Genomic DNA, 24,263 nt, shown 5'->3' with positions numbered 1-24,263 from the left:
CACTATGATATGTTTATTGTATCTTGTTTTAGCTTTGGTGTCAGCAGTCTGGTCTTCCAGGCGGGCTTAAGTGTACTAAGTTAATTAGCATGTTGATTGAGATTAGCCATCAGTCAGCTGTACCTCGTTATTTAAAAATTGTGTGATGTTTTGGGTAAATAATCATGTAGTGACTGACCTACTTCTCAAGTGTAGTATGTTTCTTGTTCAATAAAAGAGTTTGTTGTTTCCAGTATATAAACTAAGTGTCAGGCTAACTTTGTATGATGGCGGCTGGGATTTGATATATATGTTCATGACTGCGAGGAAGCCGTATACTGACGGAAGACCACAAGTACAGTGTGGGTCATCGGATTCCGTTACAGTACCCAATCTTCATTATTGAAGCCTTAAAAATCTAAGGCACCTGTCTTAGGAGAACGGCAGAAGTTCATTTAAGGGTGAACTCATCAAGGGAGTGCCTGTGTAAAGCTTTGCAAACACACCTGGATGGAAAATATTCAGGATCAGTGGGCCACATCAGCTAAATTGGTGTGACATTGGTGGACATTGTCTACCTTACGATCTCTGCCAGCCTGGCTACCAAATTTGATATAAAAGTGTAAAATTCTGCTCCAGTATGTGGCTGGATTAAATGAAAAAATTAGCAATTGTGAAGTGCTCAGAGGAGATGAGGATTAGGTTCACCACTGTTCCAGCAAAGAAAAAAAAAATCTAAATCAGGTAATCTGTGTCCAGTGCTGAACTTGAAGAAACTCAACAAGCACAGAAAGTTGAAGTTGTGTAAGATAGACAACCTCCAATCAATTTTATTATTGATAAATCTGGGAGACTGGATGCTTTGTAGGTTTATCAGACACCTACCTACTGGTCCCAATCCATCCTAAATTCCTCTACCAATTTCAGTGCTTCCCCGCTCGGTCTGTACACCTCTCCCTGGGCGTTCACAAAAGTCTTACTGTCTGCAATAGCGACGGAAAAAAAATTCAGTAGAACTTCTGCATGGGAAGATCTGTCCGCTAATAGAGAAAGTCAAAGGGGATTTGGAAAAAGCGAAGTCTCTTCCAGCAGAACAGTGCCTGAGTATCCTTGGTTCTTTGTAACTAGCCAATTGTTGTTTTCGAATGGAACATTATCATATCAGACCCCGGCCAGATAGGTTGGGGGACGCATTTCAAAGAGAAGATTGCTCAATATCGTGGGATGTTCAGCTTATGAGGCAAAGTATGCTCTCGAACTGAGCATAGTGTTCAAAGTACTTCTGTCAGTCCCTCCTTTTACGAGAGAAGCAAGAGTTGTACTGTGCCTATACAGCAGTGGAACGGTAGAATTCTTAGGCTGTCAGTGGAACTTCCTGTATAAGTAATTGCAATTATACCATTTTGGCTTAGGAGGCTCTAGTGTCTCTCTCTTACAGTTGAGCAATGAGTCACCACTGCCTCTGCCAGTTATGACGGATCTGCTCTCTCATGGCCAGTTTTGCCATCCAACTCCAAGAGACTACTTTTGATGGCATGGAAGTTGAGAGGTAGAGGCTACCAAGTCAAGGGTACTCAGTGCAGGTAGAGGCTACCTTGTGCCAGAGAGGTCTCCATGAATACTACTTAACAGAGATAAAGGGTAAATTATGCAGATCTCACACAGCAAAAGCCTGGAGTCCTTTATCACCTAAACCAAGTTTCTGCAGTTCTTAGAACTGGGACTGGACAGGGGCCTAAGTTCAAATATGATAAAAGATCAGCCTTGTCTGCACTTACAGAGGTTTTAGGATATAGTAAAAATAAAAATCCCAATGGTTTTTAACCACAAAGTCACCCGCCCACCGTTAAATGATGGTGGAGCGGTGCGGCTCTTGTTCTGAGACACCGTCATATGACGGCGCACCAGAACAGCCTCTCTCGCGCGCCCAATCTTGGTAAAGAGCCAATGATTTGGCTTTTTACCCATGTTATTGGCTGTGTCCAATCACAGCCGGTCACATGTAAATGAGGAAGTGCCGTTTATCGGCTCTCCTCGCCTCACACTGTCAGAGTATGTGGTGAGGAGAGCCGATTAGCGGCTCCTCCTCAAAGGGGGACCTAGGGAAGTTATTCAGGGCACTGTTCATCAGTGTCCTAATTACAGAAAAGCTAAAAAAACAGTGCCCACAGTGGCCACCATCAGTGCCCATAGTGTTGCCAGCCAGTGCCTGCTCATCTCTGCTGCCTTAGGTGTCCATCAGTGCCCTCCATCAGTGCTTATCAGTGCCGCCTCATCAGTGCACATCAGTGAAGGAGAAAAATTACTTATTTTCAAAACTTACTCACAGAAAATAAGAACTTTATTTTTTTCCTAAATTTTCTGTCTTTTTTCTATTTTTGTTGTAAGAAATAAAAAACACAGCAGTGATTAAATACCACCAAAAGAAAGCATAATTTGTGTGAAAAAAAATGATAAAAATGTCATATGGGTACAGTGTAGCATGACCGCTCAATTGTCATTCGAAGTGTCACAGCACTGAAAGCTGAAAATTGGTCTGGGCAGGAAGGAGGTGAAAGTGCATTGTATTGAAGTAGTTAAATATCATCAAAATTGAAATACAAGTAATTATAAGGTAAATGCACTGAAACTGAAAATTTGCCCGGTAATGAATATATACTGTATATATAGATACAGAGGCTAGTAAAATTGGAACTAAACTCTTTTATTCAACATTAACTATTTTTAATCCTTATGCTGCTTGTATTATTTACTTGTTTTAAACTTATTTTTTTTTTTACATTTCTTTAACTGCTTCATGGTTTCTGGCCTAGACCAAAATAATATCATCCTCCCCAGTGTATTCTAAGCATTTTTGTCTTTCATCTGTAAAAGGGGAACTTTCTCAGCTAAGCACGCCCTCCTGCCTGAATGCCTGCATGCCTGAGTAAAAGGCACCTGGATTCTAGGAAGTAAATTTTACATTAATCATCTGCCCTCACTCATGATGGAGAGTGTGCTGAGTGTGAATCAGTATGGGTTGAAATGTACATGGGTGTGCATAATACAAAGATTAATATTGGAGTTTGTTATAGACCTCCCAGTTTAAATGAGGAGGTGGAGACTCAGCTCCTGGCACAGATAGAAAGGGCTGCAAGGGCTGGGACAGTGATAATAATGGGGGATTTTAGCTACCCAGACATTGACTGGAGTAATGGCACTGCTGGAACAGTTAAAGGGCAAACATTTATAAACCTATTACAAGAAAATTGTATGGTGCAGTTTATTGAGGCCCCCACTAGAAATTATGCACTGTTGTACCTGGTAGTCTCAAACCATGCAGAGCTTATTAATAATGTTCATATAAAAGAAGATCTGGGTAGCAGTGACCATAACATGATTTCATTTAATGTTAGCTGTAAGAAAAAAACGCATACAGGAAATACAAAAACACTTAACTTTAAGAGAGCAAATTTTCCAAGGAGGAGGGCTGCTCTCCAGTATTTAGACTGGGAGGGAATATTGGCATAGATGAGCACAGAACAGAAATGGGAAATTTTCAAAAAGACTTTATGCAAACTCACAGCAAAATATATTCCCATGGGTAATACGTTTGAAAAAGGCTAAAAATAAAACCTATGTGGCTCACGGCCAAAGTTAAAAAAGCTATAAATAAAAAGAAAAGAGCTTTTAAAAAATATAAAAATGAGGGAACACTATCATTGTTTAATTGTTATAAAGAATAGAACAGAATATGTAAAAAGGAAATCAAGGACGTAAAAATTCAAAATGAACGACAGATTGGAAAAGATAGTAGGACAAACCCCCAAAAATTCTTCAAATATATTAATAGTAAAAAGGCTAGGTCTGTGCATGTAGGCCCTTTACAAAATAATCAGGAGTGGGTGACTGGGGACAAAAATAAGGCAAATGTATTAAATACTTTCTTCAGCTCTGTGTATACAAAGGAGCATGGGGGATCTCATGACCATAATGAGGATGGTATTGACACAGCCCCAAATGATCCACAATGGCTTAAAAGTGATATGGTGCAGCAAAATTTAGACAGAATAAGAGTGGATAAAGTGCCTGGACCAGATGGCATCCACCCACGCATCCTTAAAGAATTGAGTGCTGTAATTTCAAAGCCTTTGTTTCTAATTTTTAGGGACTCATTAAGGACTGTAATAGTACCACTGGATTGGCGTAGGGCCAATGTGGTGCCTATATTTAAAAAGGGATCTAAGTCTTTGCCAAGTAACTATAGACCTGTTAGTTTAACTTCTATAGTCGGGAAGATACTGGAGAGTTTAATAAAAGACCACATAGATGAGTTCTTGCTGCAAAAAAAAATATTTTAAGCAACAGACAGCATGGATTCATGAAAGACAGAAGTTGTCAAACAAACCTGTTTTTTTTTATGAGGTAAGTAAAACCTAGGACAGAGGGGTGGCTGTAGATGTAGTATACTTGGATTTTGCAAAAGCGTTTGACCCAGTTCCCCACACACGGCTAATGTGAAAGGTACAGTCTACAGGCTTGGAAATATCAGTTTGTAAATGGATAGAAAATTTGCTAATAGATTATTCAGAGAGTAGTGGTTAATGATTCTTACTCTGAATGGTCTAAGATTATCAGTGGTGTACCCCACGGTTCAGTGTTGGGACCCTTACTTTTTAATATCTTTATAAATGATATAGGGTCTGGGATTAAAAGTACAATTTCAGTCTTTGCAGATGACAACAAGCTTTGCAGTGGAATAACTTCTTTACAGGATGTCTCCAATTTAGAAGCTGATCTCAATGCACTGTTTCATTGGGCAACTATGTAGCAGATGAGGTTTAATGTTGATAAAGTTATGCACTTGGGGGCTAAGAATATGCATGCATCATACATACTAGGTGGAGTAGAACTGGGGGAATCCATAGCGGAGGAGGATCTGGGTGTTCTGGTAGATCATAAGCTTAATAATAGCATGCAATGCCAAGCTGCAGTTTCCAAAGCAAGAAAAGTCCTTTCTTGTATTAACAGAGGCATGGACTCCAGAGAGAGAGATATAATTTTGCCCCTGTACAAATCATTAGTAACACCTCATCTGGAATATGCAGTTCAGTTTTGGGCACCAGTTCTTAAAAAAGACATCGGGGAACTGGAGAAAGTGCAGAGAAGGGCAACCAAACTGATAAGAGTCATGGAGGAGCTCAGCTATGAGAAAAGATTAGAGGAACTTAAATTATTCTCTCTTGAGAAGAGGAGAAAAGGGGGGATATGATCAATATGTATATACAGTATACATAAGGGGTCCATATAGTGAACTGGGTGTTGAGTTGTTCACTTTAAGGTCAACACAGAGGACAAGGGGGCACTCTTTACGTCTAGAGGAAAACAGATTTTGTCTCCAAATACAGAAAAGTTTCTTCACTGTAAGAGCTGTGAAGATGTGGAATAGACTCCCTCCAGAGGTGGTTCTGGCTAGCTCACTAGATTGCTTTAAAAAAGGCCTGGATTCTTTCCTGGGTGTACTTAATATAAGTGGGCACTAAACTTTTGTTAGGTAAAGTTGATCCAGGGAATATCTGATTGCCTCTCGGGGGATCAGTAAGGATTTTTTCCCCCCGCTGTAGCAAATTGGATCATGCTTTGCTGGGGTTTTTTCGCCTTCCTCTGGACCAACTGCGGGTATAGGATTGTGTATATGGGATTGTATGGTTGGGTTTTTCAATACTGTTTTTGGTTAAACCAGATGGACTTGCGTCTTTTTTCAACCTGACTAACTATGTAACGTTGTAAGATGACTGCAGCTAGAATTGCTAGCAATTCCTCAACAAAATAATGCATTGAGACATGGATGGGTGGGTGAGTTGCTTTGAATAATAAAATAAGTAAATACTGTTTTCATTTTGAGGTGCTTGGATACAGTGCAGTTCCACTTTAAAACATAACTCCACTTTTGTTGAGAAAAAACATTCTCCTCTGGGTGATCTATGTACATTGCGATGATTATAACAATCTTTGCTGCAGATTCCTACCTTTTTGTTACTCTGAAGCAATCATTGTTGGGAGTGATTTCATATATATTAATCAGCTGTGGCAGCTGGAAAGCTCTAATGAGGAAAGCTACAAGGCCTGCATCCCTTTAGACATGTTCCCATTGGGATTATCTCACCAAAAATCTAATTTTTGTTGATGGGGATGCCAGAAATCTGACTTGTATCTTAAGCAAACGTCAAGGAAAATTGGTGAGCCAATCACACAAGCAGGAAATTATGTTTCTGGGGTGTGTTCAGTACACATTCTGTGTACTGAACAACTCCAGGTAGTCAGTTTCATAAAATTATAGAGCTGCAGATTGAAAAGGAAAAGGAAAAGTAATTTTTTTTAATAACATTAAATTACAACATGACTTGGGTCACAATTGTATACGCTATATTATTTTTTTTTATTTGATATTTTTTTACTCCACAAAAGTTTTAGCAGCGGGGCTAAAAAATGTCTGATACATGAGGTAGTCAAAATTGCTGATGAGGTATGAGACAAAACAGAGTTGTACCAGACCTTAATATTACATGCAGCAGTGGCATACCTAGTACACATAAGGTAGTACCTTACCTGTGTGTTGAGTTATTTTGAGGGGACAGCAAATTTACACTGTTATACAAGCTGTACATTCACTACTTTACTTTGTAGCAAAGTGTGATTTCTTCAGTGTTGTCACATGAAAAGATATAACAAAATATTTACAAAAATGTGAGGGGTGTACTCAATTTTGTGAGATACTATATATATATATATATATATATATATATATATATATATATATACACACATATATTTAGGGGGGATATTTTTCTTTTTGTTTCCTTCATCTTTTATATGCCACTTGGTACATTGTTAGTTTGTTGTTGTTGTTCAATTGTTTAGTCGTGTCCGACTCTTCATGACCTCATGGACCATAGAGTGCCAGTCTTTTCTGTCCTCCACTGCCTCCCGAACCTTGCTTAACTTCATGTTCATTGTTTCAATGATGCTATCTATCCATCTTGTTTTCTGTTGTCCTCTTCTCCGATTTTCTTCCATGTTTCCCAGCATCAGGGTCTTTTCCAATGAGTTCCCTCTTCGCATTAGGTGGCCAAAGTATTCAAGTTTTAGCTTCAGGATCTGTCTTTCCAGTGAATATTCAGAGTTGATTTCCTTCAGGATTGACTGGTTTGATCTTTTTGCCCTGTCCAATGGACTTTAAGAGTCTTCTCCAACACTATAGTTCAAAAGCATCAATAGTTCTGCATTCAGCGTTCTTTATGGTACATCTTTCACAGCCATAGGTAACTACTGGGAATACCATAGCTTTGACTATACGGGATTTTGTCAGTAGGGTGATGTTTCTGTTTTTTGTCTAGGTTTCCATTGCTTTCCTCCCAAGAAGCTCGCGGCTCTTAATTTCATGGCTACAGTCACTGTCTGCCTTGATCTTGGAGCCTTGGAAGATAAAATATTTCATTGTTCAATTTCAGGCCAGCTTTTGCACTCTCCTCTTTCACCTTCATTAATAGACTCTTCTGTTTTTTTTCACTTTTTGCCATAAGTGTGGTATCATCAGCATATCCCAGCTTGTTGATATTTCTCCCTGCGATCTTAATTCTGGCTTGTGATTCGTCAATCCTGGAATTTTACATTATGTACTCTGCACATAAGTTAAATAAGTAGGGTGACAATATACCTTGCCGCACTCCTTTCTCAATTTTAAATCAGTCATTTGTTTCATCTCCTGTTCTAACTGTTTCTTCTAGATTTGCATACAGGTTTTTCAGAAGACAGGTGAGGTGGTCTGATATTGCCATTTCTGTCAGTATTTGCCACATCTTGTTGTGATCCACACAATCGAATGGCTTTACTGTAGTCAATAAAGCAGAAGTTGACATTCTTTTGGAACTCCCTTACTTTTTCCATGTTCTATCGAATGTTGGCAATTTGATCTCTAACTCCTCTGCGTATTCAAAATCCAGCTTGTACTTGTGGTAGTCCTCGGTTCACATGCTGCTGAGGGCTAGCTTGCAGAATTTTAGCTTAACTTTGCTAGCGTGTGAGATGAGTGCGATGGTACGGTAGTTTTAACATTCTTTGGTGCTACCCTTCTTCAGTATCGGAATGTAAACAAACCTCTTCCAGTCCTGTGGCCATTGTGAGTTTTCCAAATATGTTGGCATATTGAGTGCAGCACTTTAACAGCATCATCTTTTAGGATTTTAAATGACCCAGCTGGGATACTATCACTTCCGCTAGCTTTGTTTTTAGCAATTGCTTTCTAAGGCTCACTTGACTTCACTCTCCAGGATATCCAGTTCAAGCTCAGTGATTGCATCATCATGGTTATATGGGACAATCATATCTTTCTTGTATAGTTCTACTGTATACAGTATTCTTAACATCTCTTCTTTATTTCTTCTGCTTCTGTCAGGTCCTTGCCATTTTTGTCTATTATTGCCCATCTTTGCACAAAACTTTCCCTTGATATCTCCAATTTTCTTGAAAAGCTTCCTTGTCTTTCCCATTCTGTTGTTTTCCTCTAATTCTTTGCATTGATTGTCTAAGAAGGTCTTTTTGTCTCTTCTTGCTATCCTCTGGAAGTCTGCATTTGGTTCAGTATATTTTCCCTTTTCTCCATTGCTTTCGTTCTTTTTTCAGCTATTGGAATGGCCTCATCAGATAGCTACTTTGCTTTCTTGCATTTCTTCTTCTTTGGGATGGTTTTCATTGATGCGTCTTGTATGATGTTACACACCTCCTTCTGCATTTCCTCAGGCACTCTGTCTATCAGATCTAATCCCTTAAATGTGTTATCTATTTCTACTGAGCATTCACAAGATATCCGATTTAGATCATATCTCAAATGTCTGGTGGTGTTTCCCACTTTCTTCAATTTAAGCCTGAATTTTTCCATAAGATTATCATGGTCTTAGCCACAGTCAGCTCCAGGTCTTGTTTTGACTGACTGTATACTGTACACTGTTAGTTTACCACCTGTATTTGAAGTGTAGCATGTGAAGTCACCCTCACATGCTACATTTTTCTGTCATAGAAGATCTGCTAGGGTGATTGTTAGTCTTCCTTTGAAATGCCTCCCCAATCTTATTACCTCTTTCTGATATGTTCTCTGAAGGACTAGTTTAACAATTTAAAATTTTGATCAAAACACCCAGAGCAAACAATAAAATAGAAGACATTGTAGATTAAATATCTCGCCTCTAAGGAATGATGAAAATAATCAATATATAAATAACACAAGATATCTAGAAAGGGCGTACTGTATATAAGTTGCATAACATATACAAGTACTGTACATAAAGTATGTTTTATATTAAAAAAATATTTGGCAATCCATATATATATAAAGGGAATGTACCTGTAGATTAGTCAAGAATAATCAATGTATGCAGTATGCACATTTCCAGTTAATGTATTTATTTTGCAGAAAATAAAAATCTTTCCATTTTTCCTACACCAGCCTTTATCTCAACATCCAGTTTGTTGTATGGAAAACTTCTACATTACTTCCTGGACAGCCCTTAGGTTGTGAAAACCAGTAAGACACAGGAAGGAGTTCACCAGCTGACTTCTAAGACTCAGGAGGCAGTTCATCAGCTGACCTCAATTGAACAATCCCTGCACCTTTCCTCACCCTCCAGGAGATCGCTTCCACAAAGGTTCATGCATTTCCTATGCAGGCCTAGGTCAACGTTCTTACTAAATACTCAGCCATCAATTTTATTCTACCTTACCTTCATCTTGCATAGATCGTTTATTTTATAGAGTGTACAGGAGCTGGGCAGTCAGATAACAGCCTTTGTGGATGAGTATGTAAAGAAAGCTTTATATGCTTGGGAGAAGTTCCATCCTCTTCACTAGTGATGGACGAACATCGGCCGGGGCAGTTCGCAAACGCCAGTCGCAAATTTTCTCAAAAGTCCCCGAAACGCGTGTTCGTGGCGGGCCCCATTGACTTTAATGGGAGGCGAACTTTAAAAACTTTTAGGTCATATTTGCAGCCACAAAAGACGTACTAGCTGTGCACAAATAGTCCCAGCACATGGACAATGTCATAACAGAAGTATTGCAATTGAAAAAGTTGCCCTAAATTTTTTTATTTTTTTTTTTTACAGCAAAAAATATATATTTCTTTCATAAATCAGCCAGAACTGACAGCAGCCGGTAAATACATTGTCTAATACATATAGGGTCCATTCACACATCTGTAAAATGGTTCCACATCCATTCCACAATTTGGCGGAACCTTTACAGACCCATTTTTTTTCAATTTCCAGTCTGAAAAATTAGGCATTCACAGGATAAAGTAGTAATGCCTCGTACACATGCATCGATTATTGGCCGGGAATTTTCGGCCAACGTCCGATCGGCCAATTTTCGGCTTGTTAGTATGATGCTTTCGACAACCGACTCCGACTTTTCAGCCGAATAAAATCTGGTGTGCAGGCTATAAAATTTTTTTGCCCGTCAACACAACGGCCGACTTTCCGTCAGTCAGTACAGATTTCGGCAGACAAAAATCTGATGAGCAAGACTGGGCATGCTCAGAGAAGAAAAAACACACGGAAAGTAAACCAGCACATGACATCACTTCTGAAGTTGATTTTTGTTGGCCGAGAAAATTCGTGTGCAGTCTAGAGCACATTTCAACCAACACAACAACACTGGACAAAAGTCGGCCGATCAGTCGGCCGATAATCTTTGCGTGTGTACGAGGCATAAGTGTCGGCCATTCCAGGCCCCAAAAATTAACCCACATGCGTTTACCTGACAGCTAAGAACATAGTATTCTGTGGCTTAAAGTACATTAGGCATTCACAGGTAACAGAAGTAAGTGTTGGCCATAAAAGGCACCAAAAAATAGCCCACATGGATTTACCTGACAGCTAAGTACGTAGTATTCTGTGGCTGAAGGTACATTAGGCATTCACAGGATACAGAAGTAAGTGTCACCCATGCCAGGCCCCAAACATTAGCCCACATGGGTTTACCTGACAGCTAAGTACGTAGTATTCTGTGGCTGAAGGTACATTAGGCATTCACACAGTATACAGAAGTGTTGGCCTGTATAGGCTGCAAAAATTAGCTCACATGGTTTGAACTGACAGCAAAAACTTTGTTTTTGATGGCTAGAGGTATGATAGGTGTTCACAGTACACAGAACCGTAAGTGTCGGCCTGTATAGGCTCCAAAAAATTAGCTCACATGGGTTGAACAGACAGCAAAAAACTTAGTTTTTGATGGCTAGAGGTACGGTAGGCATTCACAGTACACAGAACCGTAAGTGTCGGCCTGTATAGGCTCCAAAAATTAGCTCACGTGGGTTGAACAGACAGCAAAAAACTTAGTTTTGATGGCTAGAGGTACGGTAGGCATTCACAGTACACAGAACTGTAAGTGTCGGCCTGTATAGGCTCCAAAAATTAGCTCACATGGTTTGAACAGACAGCAAAAAACTTAGTTTTTGATGGCTAGAGGTACGGTAGGCGTTCACAGTACACAGAACCGTAAGTGTCGGCCTGTATAGGCTCCAAAAATTAGCTCACATGGTTTGAACTGACAGCAAAGAACGTATGATGGCTAGAGGTACAGTAGGTGTTCACAGTATACACAAGTTGGTGGCAGCCTGTTTAGGCCACAAACATGAGCTCACATGGGTTGAACTGACAGCAAAGAACGTAGTATATGATGGCTAGAGGTGCAGTAGGCGTTCACAGTATACACAAGTTGGTGGCAGGCTGTTTAGGCCGCAAACATGAGCTCACATGGGTTGAACTGACACCTTTTTTTACGCTCCAACATTTGAGCCACAGAAGCCTGCCTTTTTCCAGAAAAACGTGACGACGGCATCATGGAAAGTGGAGTGTTGGACAACTGTGAGGAGACAGGAGAAGTAGAAGGGGGAGGAGAAGGAGAAGAGGCTGGACGGTGAGAGCATGGAGTGTGGCTTTGTGGGTTCTGACAGTTTTGCTCCCACTGGGCTTGGTGAAGGGATTTCAGGTGCCTTCTTAAGGCGGTTGTCCCTAGGTGAGTGTTGGGCTTACCGCGACTTATGCGTTGACTGAAAAGGCTGCAGATGGCAACACTGGTGTCAGCAACCGACACATTAATAAAAGTCCACACTGTGGAACCATGTGCCGGCGTCCTGGGAGTGCCAGATGTGGCTGTACATGGTTGATGGCTTGCTCCTGATACACTTGCAGTCTGCTTTCTACCTCTTCTGCAGTGCAAGTTCTGCCTGCCTCTCCTCCCTATCTGCCGTTCCGTCAGTCCGCTAGTTCTACAAATTATTGGCCAGTAACTGTTGCCACTGTGTGTAGCAGAGTGAACACGGCAAAAGAGGCCAAATGTTTGCAGGACTAAAATACAATCTTAGAAAAGTATACTGTTAAATAACACCTCAGTTCAATATGTGGCATGGGGGGGGGGGCACAGGTTTATTACACCAGTTCTACAAATAATTGGCCAGTAACTGTTGTCACTGTGTGTAGCACTGTTTACACAGCGAGAGGCCAAATTTTTGCAGGACTACAATACACTCTTAGAAATTTATACTGTTAAATAACACCCCACTTCAATATGTGGCATTGGGGGGGGGGGGAGCATTGGTGTAGCACACCAGTTCAAAAAATTGGCCAGTGAGTTAGGCGCTGTGTGTACCAGACTTTACTCAGCAAACTAGGCAATATTGTTGCATGACACAAATACACTTGAAAAAGCTTACCCAGAGAACACCCCACTTCAATATGTGGCATTGGGGGGTAGCATTGATGTAGCACACCAGTTAAAAAAATTGGCCAGTGAGTTAGGCGCTGTGTGTACCAGACTTCACTCAGCAAACTAGGCAATATTTAATACATTATAAGTGCTTTTGTCACTGTGTGTAGTGTTGCTGCTGAAACGCTCAGTCTCACCACCACACCTGTCGCAATGCTGCACAGTGCACAATAATAGTACTAATCCACTATAATATGCTTTCTACAAAGTATATTATACTGTGGATTACCCCCCTCTCCCCCCCCTTTTTAGTGCACAGCAATACCAAAAAAGTTGCAGCCTTTTACATGACTTTTGTGGACATTAATAGAGCAATTTGTGTGTGACTGCAGCCAATCTCTAACTGCCCCTACAGCAACCACAGGATACCTGCCCCTATAGTAAAGAGACTGTAATAGACCCTAAAACGACATTGGAGCATTTTAAATGACTTTTGTGGACATTGACAAAGCGATTTGTGTGTGACTGCAGCCGGTCTCTAACTGCCCCTACAGCAACCACAGGATACCTCTCCCTAAGCTCAAAAGATACTAGACCTATACCGAAATACCAGCCCTCAAAATGACTTTTGTGGATCTTCACAGCGCTATATGTGTCTAGCAAACTCTCCCTGATGAGCACAGCAGACCTCTCCCTACACTGGCAGAAAGCGGAATGTGAAATGGCCGCCAGATCGGGTCTATTTATAGAGTAGGAGGACTGTCCATGTGCTGGAATGTTTCAATTGGCTGTCCCGTTCCACCTGACGGATGTGTCAGGGGTCAAAGTTCTTCTGAATGAAAAAGAAAATGGCGGCGCGGACATATTCGCGAACATCAGCAAAAGTCCAACTTTTTGCGAATTTGCGAAGAAGCAAAATTCGCCGCGAACCGCAAGGCCATCTCTACTCTTCACACACTGTGATATACAGCAGACTCGGAAGGGGAGGAAGCCCCTTTTATTTGAGGGTGGTGTTACCATAAGTTACTCACTATGATGTGCAATATTAACAATGTCATTGTTATGACTCATACATTTTAAATTGTTTATGTCCATATAAAATAATATTTTTTACAATATATACATCTATTCATAGTAGCATTGAAGGGGGAGATCAACACCTAGAAAGTCCCGCTATTTCAATTTTTTTGTTTCTATTCAGTCATCTTTAATCCTCGTGTTCCAACATCAGACCTCTTCTGGATCCTTAATAGATCCCTCTGCTGCTGGGCAATCCAGTGTTTTGCTAACCTGTAGCGGCTCTCCTGTTTTCTCATGCTTTGCTGAGGTAGCGGAAGTCATTGGACCAGCCCTGTCTATGGACACAGGCAGCACAGCTCAGGATCAAGCACGCAGGTGTGTCACCATACTAAGCGGCATCCTATGGTGGCACACTGAGAAGAGGACGAGCTAGGAGCGTTGGTGGGGGACACCAGAAGAGGAGGTGCCAGTAACGTTGGTTGGGTACCACCGATGAGGTCGATCGGGGCCACTCAAGTAAATGAGTAGAAGATGTTTTTTTTTTATTTTTTTAATTGGATTTTTCTGTAGGTTCTGATTTAGGTCCTGATTAGCACCCCCCCCCCCTTCCTCTCTTATAATTAAAGCCCTATTCTTTATTGTGTAGCACTACCCTCACAAGGGCTGCTGGTAACGGGCTCCCCTATTTCTGCAGAGCCAGGCAATATGCATTTTCCACTAGCATCTGGACACAGAAAATCAGTCTCTGGGTTTGTTTTTGTTGTTTTTATTAGGGATAACAATTTGGTTAAGGTAGAGAGGTTATGGGAAGTCCAACTAGAAAACAACTATTGCAGATAACTTTCTTCCGTTCTTCTGTACAAAGTAAAAATCCTGGACTCCTAATTAAACACTCCCAGTTTTGAAGAATTAGTGTCAAATGTCCCTTGAAGACAAGGAGCTTTCAACCCCCTTTGGAAAAATAGCACAAAATGTTGCAAACTGCTTGCAAGAGTGTCTCCGTTCCTCTTTAAGACTTCTCCCAGCTCCAGTGCCTGGCTGTTTGTCTTCCAGCCCACCTGGCTGCTCCAAAACTCTCCCAGGACAAGGGATATAGGATTAAGCACAACAATGTCCTACATGTGGCAATGCTGTCCTACAAAGCTGGCTACATGTGGCAGTCTTTCCCCCTGTGAATCCCAGGATGTGCTGATTTACTCACTCTGTTCTCTTTGCTCCTTGCTGCTTTTAGGCAACATTCCTTCTCAAACTATCTGCCGAAAGGACCCTTCCAAGCCAGCTCAAGCCCCAGTCTGGAGGTAGAGCCCCCCCTCCTAGACCCAGGGGTCCCCTCTTAGACAGTTGACAGCCTCCTTAGTACTCCATCTTCTACCTGATGCCCCTGCTGGCTAGGCTCTGCCACATTTAGGGGCTGATTCATCTACCCTGCCAGGATATTCTGTCTAGGGATGGGTCAGATTCCCCTAAGTATTCAGATCAGTACCTCCTGGCCTCTGCCCACTAACTTCCAGACACTTCTACAAGCTTCTAGATCCAGGGGGGAGATACCTGATACCTGCATCTGTAGAGACAGCCTAGTAATCTGACCCCATTTCAGACTCACATAGCTTAGCATGAGTCATAAACATGCATTTACCTACACTAGCACTAGTAATACACTAGAAGGTGCTACACATGTGTTTGGTTAAGTGGACATTGATGGATTTGACTAATCCACCTAATTTAGGATTGATGGTGAGAATAGTCTCCATATATTAATACTCTGCCTTTTCAAGGTGCCCCTGCAATAATATGTGTTTTAAATTTTGAACATAGTAATTGCCTTGTTTAGAGCCTTGTAGTAAAAAGCATCTACCTGCCAGATCATAAATTTGCTTTGTGTTGGGGAAGTTCACGTTAATGAAATGCAATATGGGCAAATTATTGTTCAGTCTGGGCATTGGAAAAAAGAAGGATAGTGGGAGTTTAAGACTTTTGTCTCTGAATTTGTTGGGAAGTCCTCCTGGAAACATGCTATAAGGGTAAATGAGCGAAAAAAGGGATGGTTGTAGAGAATAGAGGAGAGACTAGAACATTTAAGAGAATGTGGCTTGTACATAGCGTTGGTACATAGCTCGGTAGTTAGAGGAGAGGTTTGGGTGGATATATCCATATTGGCCTTTTGTCTTTAGCAGAGCATTGCTTTGAAACAGCAACCTAATTGAGAAAGCTTAACTGTAGGGCGGAATGAATCTAGGTGTATCATCACATGTTTATTAATATATGTAGAGTTGTCTGCACTGCTTGGGAGTAAAAGAAAGTGTAGCCAGGTGTTTGATCATACACGGGCACAAGAAAATGAAGAGTTTGGATGGTATATTAACCACTTAAGCCCCGGAAGATTTTACCCCCTTCCTGACCAGGGTTTTTTTTGTGATTTTTTACTGCGTGACTCTAACGGACAATTGCGCGGTCGTGCGACATTGTACCTAAACAAATTTCACGTCCTTTTTTTAACACAAACAGAGCTTTCTTTTGGTGGTATTTGATCACCTGTGCGATTTTTTGATCATGCGCTATAAACAAAAAAAAAAGCGTAAATTTTGCAAAAATAACAATATTTTTCAAATTTTTTTATATGAAATTCCCCCCCAAAAAAATGTAAAAATCCAAATTTTTTAACATTTTCTGCCAATTTGTTTTATGCTACATATGTTTGGTAAAAAAATCTCAAAAAGCATATTTTGATTTGTTTGCGCAAAAGTTATCGCGTTTACTAACAAAGGGAAAGATTTTTGTCATTTTTGGTGTTTTTTTTTTTTTAACGAGTAATGGCGGCGATCTCCGATTTTTTTTGCGGACTCCGACATTGCGGTGGACAGATCGGACCCTTGACTGACATTTTTGACACTTTTGGGGTTACCAGTGACATTACTGCAGTAATCAGTGCTATACATATGCACTGTTACTGTAAAAATGACACTGGCAGGGAAGGGGTTAACTGTATTGGAGAGGGAGGGGTTAAGTGTGTCCTAGGGGCGTGATTCTAACTGTGATGGGACATGTCTACTATTGTAAAAACAGAGATCAACGGTTCTACATAGTAGAACCGTCTGATCTCCATTTTTACACATGGGAGAATGACAGGCGGCTTGTTTACATAAGCCGCCCGCCTTTCTCCCTCTCTACCGACGATCGTAGTGTGACCGGCGGACATCGGGTCCGCCGGTCACACGCGCACTCCTCAGTGAACGAGCTGGGGTGGGCGCCCGCTATTGGCTCACAAGCCGGTCACAGGCTAGTGACGTATATATACGTCACTCTGCCTGGCCGGGGCTGACCGCCGCAGTATATCTACTTGCGGCGGTCAGCAAGCGGTTAAGGCACTGACATTAGATAGTTACATAGTTATTTAGTTTGAAAAAAAAGACACAACTCCATCTAGTTCAAAATGAACTGCACTCCTGTGATCCATAGGAAAAGCATAGTCAAAATAGTTTTGGCTATACTTCCTCTTTAATGATTTGCACAGGAGCAAAATTATGTTTCTTTCCCTGGAATTTGTAGGGTTGATTTATTAAAACTGGAGAGTACAAAATCTGATGCAGCTCTGCAGAGAAACCAATCCACTTTCAAGTTTTGTTGTCAATGCTTAATTGAACAAGCTGAAGTTAGAAGACGATTGGCTACTATGCACAGCTGCTCCAGATTTTGCACTTACATCTTTATTAACTTATGTTCTTATTTATGGCTTTATTTACACTTTTGGTACAGTATTAAATATAATACTCCTGTAGCACCCTCCTAGATAGGTGCTAGTGATAGAGTATAGTTTTTGGCTCTGTCTGCCTATCAGAGGAGCAGTAGGCAAATCTATACTGCTTTCTGCCTACCAGAGAGCAGGATCTGTGAGTTAGGTCTGATCACGGTGCTCAGTGTGTGATTCATCTAGTCTAGGGAGTGTTTCACACTGGTCCAATAGGGAGGAATATTGGACATTGGAGGAAATCTGACCAATGGGTACACAGGCTTTGATACAGCCCCAGTGATTGGCACAGACTGGCAGTCTTGGTGCATTGTGGGTATGGTATAAAAGCCAGGAGCACATGTGCGCAGAGTCTTTGGCTGGTGAGCAGAGTGCCGGAGGGAGGGTGGTGGCTGCCTTCTCCTCTGTAGCAGTGGCATGTGGTCACAGGTAGGGATGATCGAACGGTTCGGGTCGACCATCGGTTCGACCCGAACATTGACTGTTCGAGGTTCGGCCGAATTCCGAACTTTTTGCTGAAAAAGTTCGGAATTCGGCAACCAGAACTGACCAAAATGCAATGGGACAGGAAATGGGCTTTAAAAGCCCGTGATTGGACCACAACCATCAGTAAAAGCCAATTAAGGGGGCAGAAGAATGCTAGGAATGTGATTGGAGTGACTAGGGGGTCCAGAGGTCAATCATTAGTAAATACGCCCCCTAGTATATAAGATAGCCCCGCCAAATTCCTAGCATTGTAATACAGGGACGTGGAAGAGAGTGGAAGCAGTTCTGTTACTTCTGCTTCAAAGTGTCATTTAGCAATTATTAGTGTGAGGAAAGGGATATCTAGTGTAGTTAAGGTACTATTTTCCACTATAGTTAGATTTAATAATCTAGTTTCTGTAGGGAAAGTGTTAAGTGTAAGGGGACCGTAGTGTAGTGTAGGGTTAACTGACTCTGACTGCTATGGCAGGGTGACAAAACCCTTTCATGTCAGGGTGACCGCTATAGAGAAAAGATTGTTTCACTTAGAACACTTATAGAACAGGGATATGGCTTCGCCCCTGTCACCCTGCTTTTTGCTGCAGGCGTTTATAGGGCTTTTTTGAGGACATGTTTGGAGTCAGGCATGACATCTGAACTTCTGTGTAGGGGTATATATACACACACACATGTATGTATATATACACATACACATATATAGGTGTATATAGCAGAAACCTATGCTTGCGCTAATGAAATAATTAACACCCATATGGCTTCTCTGCTATAACACCTATATGTGTGTATGTGTATAAAAACATATAAGTGTGTGTGTATATATACCCCTATACAGAAGTTCAGATGTTTTGCCTGCCTCCAAACACCCCCAAAAAATGCCAAAAAAAAACACCTGCTGCAAAAACACACCTGGGCGTTTTTGTAGCTGGCGTTTTTTTGGGCATTTTTTGGGCGTCTTTGGAGGCAGGCATAACATCAGAACTTCTGTGTAGGGGTATATATACACACACACACACATGTATGTATATATACACATACACACATATAGGTGTGAAAATAGCAGAAACCTATGCTTGCGCTAATGAAATAATTAACACCCATATGGGTTCTCTGCTATAACACCTATATGTGTGTATGTGTATAAATACATATAAGTGTGTGTGTATATATACCCCTATACAGAATTTCAGATGTTTTGCCTGCCTCCAAAGACCCCAAAAAAATGCCATAAAAAAACGCCTGCTGCAAAAACACACCTGGGCGTTTTTGTAGCTAGCATTTTTTTGGGCGTTTTTTGGGCATCTTTGGAGGCAGGCATAACATCAGAACTTCGGTGTAGGGGTATATATTCACACACACATGTATGTATATATGCACATACACACATATAGGTGTATATAGCAGAAACCTATGCTTGGGCTAATGAAATAATTAACACCCATATGGCTTCTCTGCTATAACACCTATATGTGTGTATGTGTATAAAAACATATAAGTGTGTGTGTATATATACCCCTATACAGAAGTTCATATGTTTTGCTTGCCTCCAAAGACCCCCAAAAAATGCCCCAAAAAAACGCCTGCTGCAAAAACACACCTGGGCGTTTTTGTAGCTAGCTTTTTATTGGGCATCTTTTGGGCGTCTTTGGAGGCAGGCATAACATCAGCACTTCTGTGTATGGGTATATATACACACACACAATAAACAAGCAAAAAATTTGGGGGAGCATACCCATGTATTTCATTAGCGCAAGCATAGTGTTCTGCTACTTTCACACCTATATATGTGTATGTGTATATATACATACATGTGTGTGTGTACATACACCTACACAGAAGTTCTGATGTTATGCCTGCCTCCAAAGACCCCCAAAAAATGCCCAAAAAAACGCTTGCTACAAAACCGACAAGGTGTGAAAATAGTGGAGCCATATCCCTGTTCTATATTAATTCTAATACAAACAATCTTTTTTTCTGGTTCTGGACATGCTACAGAGCTGAAACTTCACAGGTACACCTTTTAGACCAATCAGACACTAAATCCAAAGAAATCTCATTTTTTTTTTTCAATAATTTTTTCAATAATTGGCTCTCTATCAAAAATGACAATTTTTAAGAACTTTTTTTGTGTGATTAATAGTCCCTGGGGCATGAACCAGAACCCTAGGCACTTTTTAGGGGCATTTATTAGGTTTTACGGCTTCAAAATGGTGTTTTTTGATTCCAGACGTTCGGGTCCCATTGATTTCAATGAGGTTCTGAAACCAAACGAACCAAACTTTCAGGAAATTCGGGTGTTCTGGTCGAACCGAACTTTAAGTTCGATCATCCCTACTCTTCACCTCCCCGAACATGGAGCCCTGGACTCCACCGGTACAGCCAGTACACAGCGAGACACAGGATCTCTGCTTGCCACCAGGATTCAACCACCACAGCGGGCCATACATGTTTCCATGCCTGTATCCTACTTCACTGTGTAAGTGTTTTTATTCTGATAAATTGCTTGTTATCCACATGTGGCACTCAGTTTGCAATTATACTTTGCTACAATGTAAAGTAGTGAGTGTACAGCTTGTATAAAAGTGTAGATTTGATGTCTCTTCAAAACAACTCAACACAGCCAATAATGTCTAAACCACTGGCAACAAAAGTGAGTACACCCCAAGTGAAATTCTCCAAACTGGGCCCAAATTGTCAATATTTTGTGTGGCCACCATTATTTTCCAGCACTGCCTTAACCCTCTTGGGCATGGAGTTGACCAGAGCTTCACAGGTTGCCACTGGAGTCCTCCACCACTCCACTCCATGACGATTTCACAGCGCTGGTGGATGTTAGAGACCTTGCGCTCCTCCACCTTCCATTTGAGGATTCCCCACAGTTGCTCAATAGGGTTTAGATTTGGAGACATGCTTGGCCAGTCCATCACCTTTACCCTCAGTTTCTTTAGTAAGGCAGTGGTCATCTTGGAGGTGTGTTTGGGGTCATTATCATGTTGGAATACTGCCCTGCAGCCCTGTCTTTGAAGGGAGGGGATCATGCTCTGCTTCAATATGTCACAGTACATGTTAGCATTCATGGTTCCCCCAATGAACTGTAGCTCCCCAGTGCTGGCAGCACTGCAGCCCCAGACCATGACACTCTCACCACCATGCTTGACTGTAGGTAAGACACACTTGTCTTTGTACCCCTTACCTGGGTGCCGCCACACACGCTTGACACCATCTGAACCAAATAAGTTTAACTTGGTCTCATCAGACCACAGGACATGGTTCCAGTAATCCATGTCCTTAGTCTGCTTGTCTTCAGCAAGCTGTTTGCGGGCTTTCTTGTGCATAATCTTTAGAAGAGGCTTCCTACTGGGATGACAGCAATGCATACCAATTTGATGCAGTGTGCAGCGTATGGTTTGAGCACTGACAGGCTGACCCCCCTCCCCTTCAACCTCTGCAGCAATGCTGGCAGCCCTCATACATCTATTTCCCAAAGACAACCTCTGGATATGATGCTGAGCACATGCACTTAACTTCTTTGGTGGACCATGGTGAGGCCTGTTCTTTGGTGGACCATGGTGAGGCCTGTTCTGAGAGGAACCTGTCCAATTAAACCGCTGTATGGTCTTGGTCACCATGTTGCAGCTCAGTTTCAGGGTGTTGGCAATCTTCTTATAGCCCAAGGCCATCTTTTTGTAGAGCAACCATTCTTTTTTTCAGATCCTCAGAGAGTTCTTTGCAATGAGTTGCCATGTTTTTTTTTTTTTTTAAATTCGTTTATTGAAACAAATAGAAAATAAGGCACTTTACAAGCCACCAGATAAACACAGTAAGCAATAACAATGCAAAGGTAGGAAACCAAGCTTTTGGCTCATCCAAACATCATGGAATAACAGGACAATAACATAGTGGAATAAGGGGGCGTATAGCCCCTAATACGCAAACAAAAGCATTCCGACCCCCTATAACCCAGTACATCGAAGAACATGGTAACAAGTGTAAAGTCAGGAGCTCAAGGGCCATCGCGGGGCACACCCCCGTCACCACCGGCATCCAACACATGGCCGGTATCAGGCGCGCGGGGGGCCGCCCCCCAACGGACTCCCAAGAACCCCTCAGGAGCAGGGGGGGTCGACATCAGTGCGTCCGTCTGGGAGCAAGACGTGGATCTTGACAGATAAGCAGATACATACGCCTACAAGAGTAAACTCGACAGATTAATAAAAAAAAAAAAAAAAAAAAAAAAAGGGGGTATAGGAGGAACAGCAAGGAGAAAGAGAAATGAGAGGAAAAAAAGAGGGGTAAGGGAGAAAGATAAGGGGGGAGGGGGGGTGGGGGACTGCGCGGCACCCCGGCACTCACAGTTACAGAGCATTTAAAGCAACAGATCACGGTATTCCTCAGAGAATGTAAACTCATTCCAGTAGAACCAGCGTTTCGTAAATTTCTCTCTGGTTCCCCTCTCCGTCGCCATCAGATCTTCCATTTCGTTAATGCATTTGACTTTTTTAAGCCACATGGCTACGGTCGGGGGCTGGGTCTGCTTCCAAAGGGGGGGGGATGCAACTCTTTGCCGCCGTGAACAACAACGGCAAGATGGACTTCCGATATGACGCCCTCGGGAACTCGTGATGGTGGAGCAGGAAAAGCGCAGGGTCAAGTGTCAGAGGGTGGTCTGTGAATTTTTGGGCAATGAGGCGTACCGACGTCCAGAATGGCTGTACCCATTCACATGACCAGAAAATATGGAGATACGTCCCTCGCTCCTTCCCGCACCTCCAACAAGTGTCAACACTGGTCGGGAACATCCGATTCAGCCGCACCGGGGTATAGTGCCACCTGGTCAGACACTTATACCCTACCTTCTGGTAGCGAGAGCAAATCGAGGTTTTGTATGTGAAAAAAAGTATGCGTTCCACCTGTTGATCAGTGAAGGACAAATCAAGATCCTGCTCCCAACGTGCAACATAGGGAGGTCGGAATGACGCCTCAGGAGTGACCAGAGTCTTGTACATGAGGGAAATAGTGTGACGTAAAGGAGACAGAATGGAGCAAAGTTCCTCAAAGTAGGTGAGACGCCTGGCAAATAAGGGTGCCGCTGGTAGAGACTGCAAAAAATGCGAGAGTTGGACCTGTTGCCAGAAGTTCAGTTCGGAGAAGGTGGCGTCCGAGTGAAGGCGAGACCTAGTGATCCAGGACCCGTCCCGCACAAAATGGCAGGCTTGACCGTGTCCCGCATCCCTCAGAGACCTGAATCCCGACTGGTCCACCCCCGGAAGAAAATCAGGGCTGTCAACCACCTGGAGAAGGGGGGACGGCAGGGCAGCCAATGAGCCCCCGTGGCACAGTCGCCTCCCCACCCGCAAGGTAGGGCCAATAGTCGGGTGGTCCAAAAGTCCCCTCCGGACAGCTGAGGGAGTCCACAGGGAGGCCTCGGGTGCAGACCCCACCGAGTCCCGCTCCAATCATACCCACTGTTTCAGGGGGCCATGGCGGTACCAGTCCAAAATACGGGACAAGTGACATGCCTCATAATAGGCGACAGCATCTGGCAGGGCCATGCCACCGCTCAATTTAGGCATACGCAGGACCCTCAACGCCAGCCTCGGGGAGCCCCTGCGCCACAGAAACTCTCGGAATACTCGATTAACCTTCCGGAGGAAGGAGACCGGGACGGTCACCGGGACCGCCTGGAACATATACAATAGGCGGGGCATCACGTTCATTTTTATGATATTGCAACGCCCGAACCACGAAAATCGTCCCCCTTGCCAGTCATCGAGATCTTTCTTGATTCGTGTCAATAAAGGTGGGAAGTTGCAGTCAAAGGCTCGGTCCGGCGAGTGCGGCAGGGAAATCCACAGATAGCGAATGTGGGTCGATCCCCACTTAAAGGGGAAGTCTGCCCGGAGGAGAGCAGAGAGAGCGGGTGGAATTGCCACCGCCAGGGCCTCGGACTTAGATTGATTTATTTTATAGAACGAAAGGGATTCATAAACGCGGAACTCTTTAAGCAAATTGGGCAAAGAGGTCAGAGGTTGCGTAAGAAAGAAGAGGAGGTCATCCGCGTACGCCGCCACCTTAGGGGAAAGCGTCGGGGAAACCAATGCCCCAGCAATATCAACATTGGCCCTCACTGTACGCAGGAAAGGCTCGAGGGTCAAGACGAAGATCAGCGGGGAAAGTGGGCAGCCCTGCCGTGTCCCGTTGGAGATTACCAGAGGGTCAGATAGATGACCATTGACCCTCACCCTCGCCGATGGGGCTGAGTATATTGCTCGAACCCATGACATGAGCCGCTCCCCCG

Source organism: Pelophylax lessonae (assembly GCF_965119305.1).
Source record: "Pelophylax lessonae genome assembly, chromosome: 4".
NCBI classification, from domain to species: Eukaryota; Metazoa; Chordata; class Amphibia; order Anura; family Ranidae; genus Pelophylax; species Pelophylax lessonae.
This window is presented reverse-complemented; position numbering follows the sequence as displayed.